Below are 14,178 nucleotides of genomic sequence, written 5' to 3'. Positions count from 1 at the left end.
ATTGTCTTTTCACTCTATTCCTTAAATGACTACGCTGAGGAAAGAGTCAGGATAGTTGGCCTTTGTGCAAATTAAGAATTAAACATTCAGAATGTAAAGACTTCTCTCTAAAGTGTGCTGGATTCCAAACTAGTTTTCTGCAACCATTTTTGTATTTCTAAATGCTAATAATGGTATCTTTCAGTATCACTGAAATTCATTAATATTTTGCAAAGAGACACAAAGAACAAGGTTCTGTGATTTCTGCCCAGCCAAAGTATGTTGTTTTAACAGGCAGCTGGCAACAAAATCCACACACATTTATTGTTCCCTTATTTCATTCCTGACATTCTCCACCACACACTTCCGATGTGGCTGTCCACTTGTCACAATGGAAGATCACATCATAAAATTTGGACTCTAGAGAAAAGAAGTGATTGCAAACAGGTCAGTCTTTGATTCCATAAAAGCCTGCAGCACCACTTTAATGGAAAATCTAAACCTTAGTTAGGCCAATGAACACACAGCAGCTATAGTAATACTTGGACCTAAAAACCCAAGACAAGGAGCAAGTGGATGAGAAAAAAATTTAAGACTGGCCTAGGGTAGCTAGCTCATTGATTTGAGTCCATGTAAGGAAACAGGACAAACAGGTTGCTAAGGACTTTCAATACAAGGGACAAAAATTGAAAAAGACAGCAATTTGATATATCAAATTTCTGAAGCTTCAAAACAACGATTCAGTACTCTAAATTTCAATAGTGTTTGGCATAAAAAAGAAAACGGTGCTGAAGCAATTTGCAGAAGGATATACTTACATGAACAGTTTTTCCCCTATTTAGGGGAATGCTACAATCAGCAAAGGCATGCAAGGAATTCCAACACTGGAGGAAAGCTGAGTTGTTTTGGATTATAGGAATGGTGTTGCAAGTATAGGAAACAAAACAAGGTACAAAGATGGCATAGAAAGAAACTGCTGACCAAACCATTTTTTTTCTTCATTCTGTCACATTGTAGGGTATCACTAACTAGGTAAGAAACTAATTTCACTGCAGCTACTTCTTTTACTTATCAGTACTTCACTATTGTTGATTTTAAGCCTGTCCAAATAACAGTTTTCCTTCCCACAAAAAGATATTAGAATAGATATTATCTAATAGAATCTAATATATACAGTATTATCTAATATCTGTAAAGAAATATGAAAAGGTTGACATAAATATCAGTACAATATAAACCAATTAATGAAAAATTTAAGAACAATTCTTTCTTAGAGAAAAAGTAGAGTTTTAGGGCCATGCAATTACAGCATTTTGCATTTTGTCATGATGAACCTCTTTGACAAATTTTCAAACATGTTTTAAATAACATGACTTTGAAAGTTGTTTGGGTTCAGTTTTTTTTATTATCTGACACTCAGGAGCTGGTTTTGACAAACAGAAAAAGTAAAAAACACATTAATAGAAGTGAAGGGATAGGTATGGAGCTGGAGGCTGGTTTTTCTTTTCAATCACTGAAAGGTTATGTGATCTGACCTTCATCATATTTATCTTACCCCCCTTCCAATTCTGCCTGATCAGACCTCTTTCTCTCTTCACCTATTATCTAGTCCAGTATGTCTGTTCCACCATGCTAATAACTCAACTTTTCCATTACTTTCATATTTGGCCATAAATGGAGGGAACTCCATTTATTCTCAGACATTTCTTCCTATTGCTCTTGTGGAGTGAAACATGCAATATCAATGCAAACAGAAAACATTTATTTCTTGTCTCCACTTTCCATTAGTTTCTACATTTGGCTCATAGCTCCTTTCCTCCTGCCCCTTTTGCCCATTTTCTCCTCCACACAGAGTAAATTGAACCTATTTCTAGTCCTAAATTCACCACAATCATCTATTTCTACCGTTCTTATTCTTCCACTATATGTTTTGAACTAAAATCCTGACACCGGACTAATTTGCTCCATGAAATTTGCTATATGTCAGTCTACTTTTCAAACTGTAATACACTGCTTTGCTTTCCAATTTGAAACTGGTCTCCAACATTTTAACATCTTTTCTGACACTTTGGTTTTCTATACAGAAATATCTTTTTCTAGGAAGAAAATACAGAAAACTCATGAGTTATTTGATTCCCAGTTTCTCTCCTTTTCCCATTCTTCTCAAACTCCTTTCATTTAGTTACAGAAACATTTCTCTCATCAACTTTACAAGCCAGCTCATTCCTGGTTTATTTGTTCTTACTCTTTTCTTTCTCTCTTTTTATACTGAACATATGGGCCTTACTTAAAATACTTCTTAGAACTTCTGCCTTCCGAGAGTGCTTAACGTATCACAATTGATGTGCTTACTAATCAGCCCAAACTTATTATTATTTATTTATTTACTTTAATTCATCATAGATTTTATGTTATTTTTAAATCTTATCTACGAGCTACAAGAATACATCAGAAAGCAAGATGTAAGTACTGAGAGCTTCAGGACACATTTCCATCCCTAATAAGTTTAAGCATGGGACACCATTGTGTTTGCTCATGTTGGCAAGTCCCTTGGCACTGCTTACATGACACATATCAGCTTCATCTGAGTGCCCCATTTGAAAACATTACTATAGATCCAACACCATATTTTAAGTAGCCTTAAAACTAAGTATAAACATAAGCAAAACCTTAAGCAACTATACCTTTTAACTGCACAAGAAGCATTGAAAACCAAAAGGATATATAGAGCTTAAACTGCAAAATAGTTTGGAAAATTCTTATCAGAAAAGAAACATGATGATCAGCTGCAATTTCCAATATTAAAATTTCACTTAGCACACTCTGTGAACACCCAGCTGATGCAATACTCTGCCTCTTAAAATACAATAAAAGCATGTCTCTATCAATAACATCATCCAACACTAATCATACAGTGATCAGGGATTTTCTCAACACACACATGTGGCTTGGAGAGCAGAGTTTAAATTTACCATACTCCTTATTATTGTACTTCCAATCTTTTCCTAAATAGACTGCCAAACACTAATGAAAATATCTCACTATTTGGCACCAGGTACAACAGACCATTAGACACTGGACTGAGGAATCAAAATTTAGTGCTTTTGTTCATCAATGCATAATTTACGGTTGCATTCCCACCAAGCCCTCCGAAGCAGAAGACTAGCAGAACTGTTCTGATTGATTGAGAATTTAATTTTCCAAAAATTGTTGAATGACCTCTACTTCCCTCAGATTTTCAAAGAACAATATTTTCCATTACTTAATCATATATGTCAATAACTATTTTGTTTTCCATTTCCCCTAGTCACAATCACAAGATTGTCTTGTTTCTGGTTGCAGCTTGCTGTACCTGAGGGTAGAAGAAACACTTCCACCGTACTTGAAAAGATTGAAGTGGTTAGCAAATGTGTAACTACTTTCTGGATTGGCTTCAGTATCACATCCATAAAATCTATCAACCATCTGGCATTGAGTGCTGTGCCAAACCACGAATACAACACTCTCCTTTAAGCTTGTCATTATCCTTCTAGCTATTCAATCTCAAAACAAGAGGTGGAAATCTTTGTACAGAAATATTTGTGTACAGCAGAGCATCCAAATGACTCAAGCTGATGAAAAGTAGAAGATTAACCTTTTATTGATGTATGTGTAAAATAAGACTCTTCCCTGATCACTTTAATTATTTATATGTACAAAGCAAGTGAATCTATTGAAGCTCTCTGACCTATTCAAGAGTTCTCTTAAAGACAAGATATGCAGCAGTCAGACAAGGACCTGAACGAATGAATATAACTTTGAATATGCCTCTGTTTTGACTGTGTAGTTGGACCAGATAATGCCTAAAAGCCCTTGAGAGTCTTTTGGTTTTTTCCTTCTTATGATTCTTATTCTAGGTAAGAATCATAGGTTTTGCACAAGCAAAAACCACAAAAATTCAAGCAAAAGAAATTTGTATCAAGAAGGATGAAATTGTTCAAAGGCACAGGGAAAGAGAATATCTTACAGTATAACTGTTTACTTCATGACTCAAATTTCACCTTTGTACTTCTCCCATCATAATTAAGTAAATGCCTAAGGATAACACCCAAGGAATTGTGACATTCACATTCTTAGGACAGAGAGACATAACTCTGTCCCTCAGGAGAAGCACAGAGAGAAGAAGAGAAAACAATCTTTATCTCTGCTCCTTTGTTTTCCCCATGTAGAATGTGGTATGGAGATTGTTTACCTGAAGTGATTGCTTGATTGGATTCTGATGAAGGTTGTTTGGGTTCAATGACCAATTGGATCCAGCTATGTCTCAGACTCTCAGCAGAGTGTCACGAGTTAGATAGATAGGTAAGTAAGAAGTAAGCATGTAGAATAGGATAGTATCTCTTTAGTATATCAATGTAATGTAGTTTTAACAAAGCTATCTTTCAACCTTCTTATCTAGAGCCAGACACCATAATTTCTTCCCGTCGGGGGTCGCCTGATTTCCGATAATGAATCATTATTATTATTATTATTATTATTATTATTATTATTATTATTATTTTACCAACCTGTTAAACACAAAGTATCTGCTTCATTTTTGAGAAGAATATGAATTCAACTAATGAAGTTAACCTGACATTAATGATTTACAGGAAGTGGATTCAGAATTCATATCTGTAAAGCAAGCTGTTGATAAGACATCTCTGTAGGAATCCTTGGCTTTGAAGTTTGCTCTTGTACATCTTCATGCTACACTCTGAGGCTTGTGAGGAAAATTTCAGTAGAAATCAGCAGAATATAAAATCTGATTTTAAAATATATTGATGCAACTTTGTAATTGATATAATTATTTCACAGAATCAGAACTCTCTCATATTCACCAAAAAATAGTAGCTATAAGTAGCTGTTATTGTCCCGTACAAGAGCAACTTGTCTTGAACTTTTATATAAGACTTGAACCTTGAACCTCTGTAGAAGACCAGATGCTATTATTGAACTTATTTGAAATCTTAACTGAAAATAACACTCAGTTCCTGCTATTTCTCAGTTCTCAAGATATTAAAATAATGCACAATTCCACTGATCTCATTCAGATTTAGCAATCTTTTGTAAAAACTATTAGTATATCTGCACCTGATTCCTTCTTTTACTTTTTGGTGTAGGACAAACTACTGCCAGATTTTCTCCTCCAACTGGATATTTTGCTGAAAGACAAGAAAGGCAACATAGGATTTAATGAGAATTAATATACTCTAATATTTCTAGAGCTCCAAATCTCTGAACAGATTTTTACTTAAGTACTAGTGCTGAATTTTGACATTTCTTCATATTTTAAGCATTCAAAGAATTCTAATGAAATGATGACCATAGTGAACATAATTTAAATTCAGTGGCAAGCTATTATGTTTAAGGTTACAAAAATAGCCACAGGGGTCTTGGCTTTCTGGGAACAAGCATTTCAATAATATATTGAATTTTAGCACTCAAGGCCAAATTCTGCCACAGTCATAAGAGGCTCTATTTGTACAAAGTTATTAATCGTCTATTTCTATATGCTTTGCAAAAGTGATAATACACAACTGCTAAGGAGCACAAGTAACAAATAGCGTGTTGTTCCCTATTCACTGCTTATATTTTTAAGCACATTCATTGTTCATGAGAGGTGGCAGACTGACAACCTTGCAGGATATTTGTTTTCTGTTATAAAGTATAAGCAGGACTGTGGCAATATGCTTGTTTTGCCCCAACAGTACGCTTCTGAGGTGCTTGCTTTAGTGATCACAGTCACCTGTCATTTACATTAATTTAAAATAAATTATTCTGTGACCGTGCCATGCTGGATATAATCTTAATTTGGCAAAGATTGTCTAGAAATAAATTTCAGCATTTTGCCCACTCAGTGATTGTGCTTTCTTGTCAATTGTAAAGACTTCATAAAGGCATCAATGAAAGCAATAATTTGCAGTCTCTGTCCTTATTTTGTTTTGGAGACCTAATCTTTGACATTGGTTTTGTTGTTCACCTATTTGCTTTTACCTTGTAGAGAAGGCTTCCAGTAAAGATTATCAAAACCAAACAGAAAAGATTTTAGAGTTTAAATAAGTAATAGTGTGTGATATATGAAGATAAATTTCCTTACTCTAATAATAACTTCCCTGTCTTCAAAGTGGACTCTTAGTTCCTACCCAAGTGCTGCAGATAAGGCTTGCTTCAAGCTGGATGAATCCCAATGAGACAGCCTTACAGCAGTGCTGTAGGGATATTCTAACCTTTATATATGCCTCACGAGGTATTATTGGGCCTTCGCTTTATTACAACATGGCTCCACCAGAGTAAAATTTCTAAGTAGCACATTATTTTTTGAAAGCATAGAAAAGCCTTGCACAAGATGAAAAAGCTTTACAGTTTTTCTTTCAATCGACTTTCTCCATGAAAAAAAAGAAATTTCATTCTTCTGCCTTCTCTTTGTCCTTTCTTCCAAAGTAAATGGGTAACAGACTAAACAGGAACATGTAAGAAAGAACACTGCTCCTACAGAAATGGGGGACAGCTTCTGAGTGGAGCAGATCAGATGAGCAAGCTGATACTGCCAATGCACATATGCAGACACAGAAGTTAATACAGCCTTCCCTTATATAAACATTGACTGTTTCTCCATAGAATCCCATTACCCTTCTCTCAGAAGGTAGCTAGCAACCGATTCACAACACAGATTGGATTCTTCCTAAGGATATATGGAATTTCCTACATAAGGAATTCTCTATGCCTGATTATTCATGATGCTTCCTGCACCATGCATTTGCAGGAAATGAGTAAAAATTGAGTCAAGATTAAATCCTCCTCAGCAAATTCATTGGCTTTGTCACAGGATCACAGAAAGACTCAGCCTCTGAGGAGGTTGAATCACACTCATCTGCAGTTTGAGCATCCTCAGTTTTCATTTGGAGATGTATCTTGGCAGGACAACTTCACTTATGCTCAATTTCACAATACTTTAGGTGAACAGCCCCTGCTATCAGGGTTCACATAGATATCTCTTAGTTAGCTGAACTAACTCTTTACTCCTCTCTGGATAAGCTATTTATTAATAACCCAAATAATACCAGGAAAATGTAAGAAAATACAGATACATATCTTTCCTACATATTTCTTCAGGCTTTCTGAAGTACTAAATCAATTTACAGCAGTGTATAAATTTTCTGTACTATAATCAATAGTGCTTTAAAAAGTCAGCACATTTTAGTTCTTAAGTAACATAAAAAGCACTTCAAAAAACTACAAGAATGCTTGTAGAAAGCTGAACTTGGTGATTGCATTCAGCCCAAGGAAAAAACAAAACATGTTTTCCTAGTTCAAAAAAATTTATTTAAGGAATAGTATAACTAGGAGCAACTGAAAACTAGGTCTTGTATAGTTCACTGTTATGTATAATGACTGACAGGTACTCCCTGCACTGGGCTTTTTAGTTAGATGTGTGGCAAGCTTATAAATAAGTACACCAGGAACTCCATGCTATTAAAGACATTGATAAATCATTTACTAGGGTTCCAAATATACACAAATGAGGCTTACTTTGCAATGTCCAACTGCAAGAAGGCATATATGCTTTGTAGCATAATATTCAAGTATAAATTACAGGTCAGTTAATTCCTATGGCCTGTAAAATGCTAGTTCACACCCTGGTGTGAACTCATTTGCTTACTGAAGCAGCAGCCATCATGGGCTACTTTTCTTCTTCAGTTTCGCTTCTCAGCCACGGTTTTGACCGTGTCTCAAACACTGAATCATGTAGTATCTGTTTCAGCCTGCCTAGTTAATACTATTACTTAACCACTGTACTCTAGTTAACCCCTGAGGAACGAAGGGAGTTATTAATCTTCTTTCTGTGAAAATATTGCAGCAACTGATATCAGAACATATCTCTTAATCTAAAGCATCAATACTTGTGCATACAACTTCTCAGGTTCCAATTCTTCTGAGCTAGATTTACATCATGACATTTTTAGTAAATATGCAGTCTTGTTCTACCTTTCCCCCTTACAGGTTGCAGGAAAAGACATTCTTATAACCTTGAGATCCAGTAGAGCTCTCTAAATGCACCAATGGATGAACTTCTGATGAACAGTATGAATTGCCATGTTTCAGTTTAGGAAACATACTTTAGGAATGAAAACTTCAGCATACAACAGTTTCGCACTGAGTAGCACTTTCAGTCTAGGAGATTGAGCAATTTGTTTCTGTGAACTTCAGCCTACATCCCATGGGTGACACTTTCTACATATGTCCATAGAAATTATTTTTTCACATAGGCTTATAAGGTCACCGCATAACTTTCAATATAAAAGTGCACATAAGAGGTTTCAGTATCTTTTTTTAAGGTTAAAGTTAGGGTGACAAAATTCTACTGTGAAGTAGAGTAAATTCATTCAAGTTAAACATTCAAATAAAAGCAGGCTCTGCAACCAAACAGAAGGAAAGGTAGAAAATTCTGTTTGATATAAGAATTGAAGGCAATCCTGGTCTCTGCACACTTTCTTCTAGTCACCACCGAATATTATTCTGAGGTATGTAGAAGACTGATTATTTTATTGAAGTAATTAATCAAGTAATGACTACACTTGTGTGTTCAATTATAGCCTTTATGGTTGATTAATCTTTATAATACATGTCATTACTGGCTCTATTTTTTTCCACCCAGGGCAAGGAAGGCCAATGTAAAAAATGAGAAGATAGCTATAACAAACTTGTACTTTTAGAAGGTAAGGTAACAATGTTAAAGACACATTTTTCAGTGTCAGAAATATTGGCTTGCTTACTGAAGCTGAAAAATAAAATGCACATTTTCTAAACATACAATCCTTTGCAGTAACACCAGTTTGCTTTGTAGATGTTAGAAAGCAGGGCCTTTATTAGGAAAGAAAGAGAGAAAGAGAGAAAGAAAGAGAGAAAGAGAGAAAGAAAGAAAGAGAGAAAAAGAGAGAGAGAGAGAGAGAAAGAAAGAAAAAAAGAAAGAAAGAGAAAGAAAGAAAGAGAAAGAAAGAAAGAAAAGAAAGAAAGAAAAAGAAAGAAAGAAAGAAAGAAAGAAAGAAAGAAAGAAAGAAAGAAAGAAAGAAAGAAAGAAGAAAGAAAGAAAGAAAGAAAAAGGGAAAGAAAAGAAACTAAACTTTCTTTTTACCATCTGATTTTACAGTATCCATATCAGTTTTAGTTGCTTTTATTAAGGTAAGGTAACATTATCAAATGGTGGACTTGTGAATATAGAAGAATAGTAGCATGCAGATACATTTTCACAAGTGCAAAAGAAAAGAGAAAACTCTCCTACCAACACAGCCAAGATGGAAAAAAAGGAGTGTAAATTGAAGGAACCCTGATGCTATGTTCAGCCTGTCTTGTTCCTAACTGGAGTCGAATTCATACTTACAGATAACTTAATTTGACTAATCGCCATGGGAATATGGGCTGAAATCTGCACAAGCACAACTCATCCAGCATCATCACCCATCCATACTGCAGCCACAAATTTCACCGCCTTCTGATGTTTTCCCTTCAGTCTCCATAGCTCTCCAGGTCAGTGAAAAGCATCTATTAATTTGAGCTCTGGCATCTATTCTAAGAGGTGGCAGGTAACTGAGGCAATTCAGACTGTCCAGAAACAATTTGGTAACAAGTAATTAGACTCTAAGGAAAAATGGTTGCTGGTTTTTTTAGCCCCTATTCACCATTCAATTTAAACACTATTTTGCTCTCTCTTCTCACAACCAATTTAGTAAGAAAAGTAAAAAAAGAAAAAAAAATCAGTAACACAGTATCATGAATTATCAGACAGTCTCCCCATAAAGCATTTCAAGAATCTCTGTTATTTTTTTCTTTAAGATGAGCTTGTAATTTCTGTACATGCAATTCCTGAAAGAGAAAAAAATAGGCATTTATCCATGGATGAAGATTAAATAATTAAGTAACTAATCAAGATTTCAGTTAGAATCATGAGTTTTTTCATAGAGAAGCATTTTTATTGAGGAATAAAATTTGGGTTGACTGAACACTGTGAATTGTTTTGGAGCTCTGGAGACCTTCAGAGCCTTCAGGGCATCCAGTCACTTCTGTGTGTTTCTGGGAATATCTGTGGCCTTACCAAAGACAAAGACTTAATTTCCTCCCACCCAATCTTCCACAATAGCATTCTGTGAGGCACAATTTTTTTTTCTGTCTATGTGAGTACATACACTGCTATCTTCATTTCATTTGTGCTCTATATTGTGTAGAGATGATCATCTCCCATATTGATATAATCTTACCCTGTAGTTACATTTAACATGGAGTGGTACCCAAGAGAATTAGGCCCAGAGAGAAGTCACACTTCCTCAGGAATCCTCTGATAAATGGCTGAGTGAATTTGTAACCTGTCTGTGCCTTTATTTGTAGATGTACATGTGTAGCCTGGTCCGTGCTGTGATAATGAACACTGATGGACGAATCAAATATTTTCTTCTACTAGCAAAGGTGAGTAAGATATCATCTCTCCTTCTCATTACAAATTAATTCTCTGCAAATGCACACGAGTTGTGTGATACCTGAGAGGACTGATTTATGTTTCACTCTAAAACAGGAGCATAGCAATTGTATTGTACAACATGAAACAGGCCCCAAAACTTCCTGGGATAATTGAGGCACCAAAGGCAGGCTGAATTATCACAGTGGAGGTACCCCATCTTTTCCTGAGTTCCATCTCTGCCACACTTCATAGTCTCATTTTCATCAAGGGGAAGAGATTGTCACCAATCCATGTGCTCACGACAAAATTTGGCCAGAACATCCATTTGGGCATTATAAAGAGTCAATGGAGTATGTAGGGTATTAGTAAGAGATTTGTAGGATCTTTTAAGGGACCCGGAGAGCTTCAGACTCCAGGCTAAAGACCTGCAGCCTAGTCCCAAGCCAAAGATTATTATGGCTCCAAAATGAATGAGTACTTCACAGCTCCTTTCAAAACACTGTAATTCTTCTCCTAGAAGGCTGTGCTTTAGCATCTGCCAACTTAAGAGTCGAGGGGATTCTGTCTTCCCCAAACTTGCATCTCCTGTGCATACATGCTGCTGTTCTGTCTGCCAAGTCAGTATAGTGCTTGACAATGAACATTTCAAGGGACAATTATTTTCAGCTCAGGAACCTGTTAGCAAAACAGAAGGTTTACAAGCTAAAAAGACACCATAAAAAATGAGCAGGTATTCACCAAAGCAGAATTATTGGCTTCAAAATTGAAGCATACTGCTCTCACAACCTGTAAATGCTAATGGCTGAATCTACCCAGAGATTTACAATGTACTGTATTTACTATTGGAAAATAAAGATATCTTCCAAGTATTAGGTTAGAAAAGTTACTTCTTCAAAGTGACACCGTGGTGTTGAAAAGTGTTCTCCACCTGTGACAAAATTTGTATTTATTCAGCTTACCAGTCAAAATTAATATTGTTCTCAGACTTACAGGATCAGCAAAGCTTATGGAGAGGAAAACAAACAAACTAAAAAAAAAACACACCAGTATCCTTCTGCTTCATAAATTATAAACAACAACAGCCTGATAATAAAAAACAGTATGATCAGGGTGATCTTCATGTTGGCAATTTCAGAATGACAATAGATAGAGCCAAAAAGACAGTAGAGTTTGATTTTCATAAAGTAGTCTGACCCTCCAGGGCTAAGAATAGCAGAAAACAAATGAAAAATAATTTGTAGTTTTGCTAGTAAACTAAGCATGACAAGGAAATGCTATAGGATGAATGCAACCTCAAAATGCTACATCTATCTATACACCTATCTTAATGCATCATTTTATTCTATAAAGAAGAAAGTCTTTGCCAGCTTCTGTCTGACAGACTAGGTATTGAATTGCTACAATTTTGAAGACTGCTTCTTTAATACTCAGAATTTCCTCTGCAATGTAATACTTAGTTTTAATTATAGGTTAAGTCATTGTACAGAAAAATCTCACTATTTGCTAGTATTTGATTTGTTGAGGTTTCCATTCAAATATGACAACACAACATTCTTTTACACAATTGGGATTCATTTGTTAAAGGTGTCCAGAAAAATCACAGTTTTTTCATTTGACAGATACTAGCATACTGTGAAAATGAAGGTGCTAGTGAATGTGCCTTAAAATATGAGCTCCATTACTTTTGCAGTGTGCAGATTAAGGTTCTATCTATATTTCTTCTTGGGGTTAACTGTGAGGTCATCCTAAAGCAGCATTCTTTGCTTTTCCCCCTATCTGTAGTAAACTTCAGAGCCTATACCTGTACCTTTCATATGATACTCTCTTATTTCCACAGCAGGACACAGCTGCAGTGTGCAGATTCCTTGCATACTTGCAAAACACAGCACTTTCCCCAAAAGTCTCCTCCATGTTTGCTTATACCTATGGATAACATAGAGGAAAGGGGATACAGAGGAACAGAAAACAGAGAATCTGGGGTAATGGTGGTAAAGATTTTATGCTGAAGACTACCCAGCACACTGGTACTTTTCAAACAATAGGGCTGTGTAAGGAATTGGGCTTGATCTCATGCCCAGGATTTAACTTCTAGGCTCCGAGGAGACAATGTGATTCAGTGTGTTTACCTCTGGGAGATGAGCATATAGGTTTAAAATGTAAAGATTATGATGATGATGATGGCTTTGTTCCAGAGGATATATTCTTAGCTGTCTCTTAATTCAAATACAAAACTCGCTTAGACTTCATTTGCATGAATAAGAGCATAAGAGACATTTACAATAGGAGCAGTAATTTTCACCTAAGCATATGGATGCTCATATTCATAACTTATGTGACTTTTGTGGCTGATGGTTTCTTAAATAAACAGTACTAGCATCTAGCTACTGTCTGAAATTTTTAATTTTATATTTCTTAATATGTCTAGGTATCCTGCCTATAGAGAAAACCCTGAAAATTTTCAATGTCTAAAACCCTGTCAATCTTTCAATTCCAGCACACACTAAATATTCTAGGAAATAAGAAGAAGCCCAACTTTACAAAATATAGTCTGTGGTTCCCTATCCCTCAGCCCCCATACTGTTTTTAAAACAAAGCCCAGTAAAGTGATATGCTACTGACACACACACTCAAGGAATGCACAGATGAACACTTCTGCCACTTCTGCCACAATACATCCTGAACAAGCACAGGATGGGCCCCCAAGGCTGACCACTGTTGTTCCTTCCTAGAATCTTTGCCAGCTTCCTTACTTCTTTCTGGCTTATGCTGTAAAACTTCATCACCTCCCTTTATGTCTCTCACACAGTGTCCATTATGTCATGATACTAAGTTCTAGTAATGCAGCTAAAATTATCATATTTTGAGTATTCATGTCATTTATTTACCAAAGTGTGTTCACACAAGCATGAAAATATATCTTTTCCTCCCCCTGTCTTAATTAATCTCTTCATTTTATATTATCAAATTTCTATGTCTTGCAAGTTTTGAACATAACAAAGACAGTGAAAAAACACCAAAAACCCGACCCAAGATATTAGAAGCTTCTAAAACATTCCTAAAAAATATTCCAAATAGAATGGGCAGCTATAGCATATTTCAGTAGTTATATAGACGGCTTGTTCCCTTAAACACTTGTTAGACCTGGGCATCTCACCGTTGTTAATTCTTCTTTATATCCCTTTATATTTACGATCAGAAATGCCATGAATAATGCAAACAACAAGGTCATCTCACTAAAAATGCTGAGTTATTTAAAGTCTATCACAGTAATCCTCTTCTTCCAGAAAGAAGATTTTGTCATTATTAGTGTCAACCATAGGTCCCTTGAATATAAGACTTCATCAATGTCAATTAAACTCTATGACCTTCAGTAAAAGAGTAGACTCAAAGTTAATTCAAATGCTAACAAATATAATTCCTTTCATCGTTTAAACACTAGTTTTATTTAAAATTATTTTTTTCATATGATAAAAGTAATGGTCAATATCATCAGAAAATGTTCTGATGGATTAAAGTATTAGACTTAAAATAACTGTAAATTATTTGTTGTCATTTTCTAGATTAACAAAGATTAACCACAGGTATCTGTCTAATTAACCTCTAAATGATTATTTGAGTGCATTATAGTAAAATATTTGAGAAAACTATAAATCTTTATTGCAATAATTAAATGTTTTTTCAGAATTAAAAATAATTTATGCTTTTATGAGCAGTGCTATTTAAGACAG

The 14,178-nt window shown here is 35.3% G+C and overlaps 1 long non-coding RNA gene across 1 annotated transcript in view; it reads right to left on the bottom strand.

Annotated features, from left to right (window-relative positions):
- Positions 1-297: 297 nt before the first annotated feature.
- LOC137481969 (uncharacterized) overlaps positions 298-14,178 on the bottom strand; it is a 52,725-nt gene continuing 38,844 nt past the window's right edge. The window contains exon 3 of the long non-coding RNA XR_011003837.1: positions 298-397. This is a non-coding gene — a long non-coding RNA (uncharacterized lncRNA). The remainder of the gene's footprint in view (positions 398-14,178) is intronic.

This window comes from Anomalospiza imberbis, chromosome 1 (assembly GCF_031753505.1).
Source record: "Anomalospiza imberbis isolate Cuckoo-Finch-1a 21T00152 chromosome 1, ASM3175350v1, whole genome shotgun sequence".
Taxonomy (NCBI): domain Eukaryota; kingdom Metazoa; phylum Chordata; class Aves; order Passeriformes; family Viduidae; genus Anomalospiza; species Anomalospiza imberbis.
Note: the sequence above shows the minus strand (reverse complement) of the source record. Positions and strands in the feature narration are given on the sequence as shown.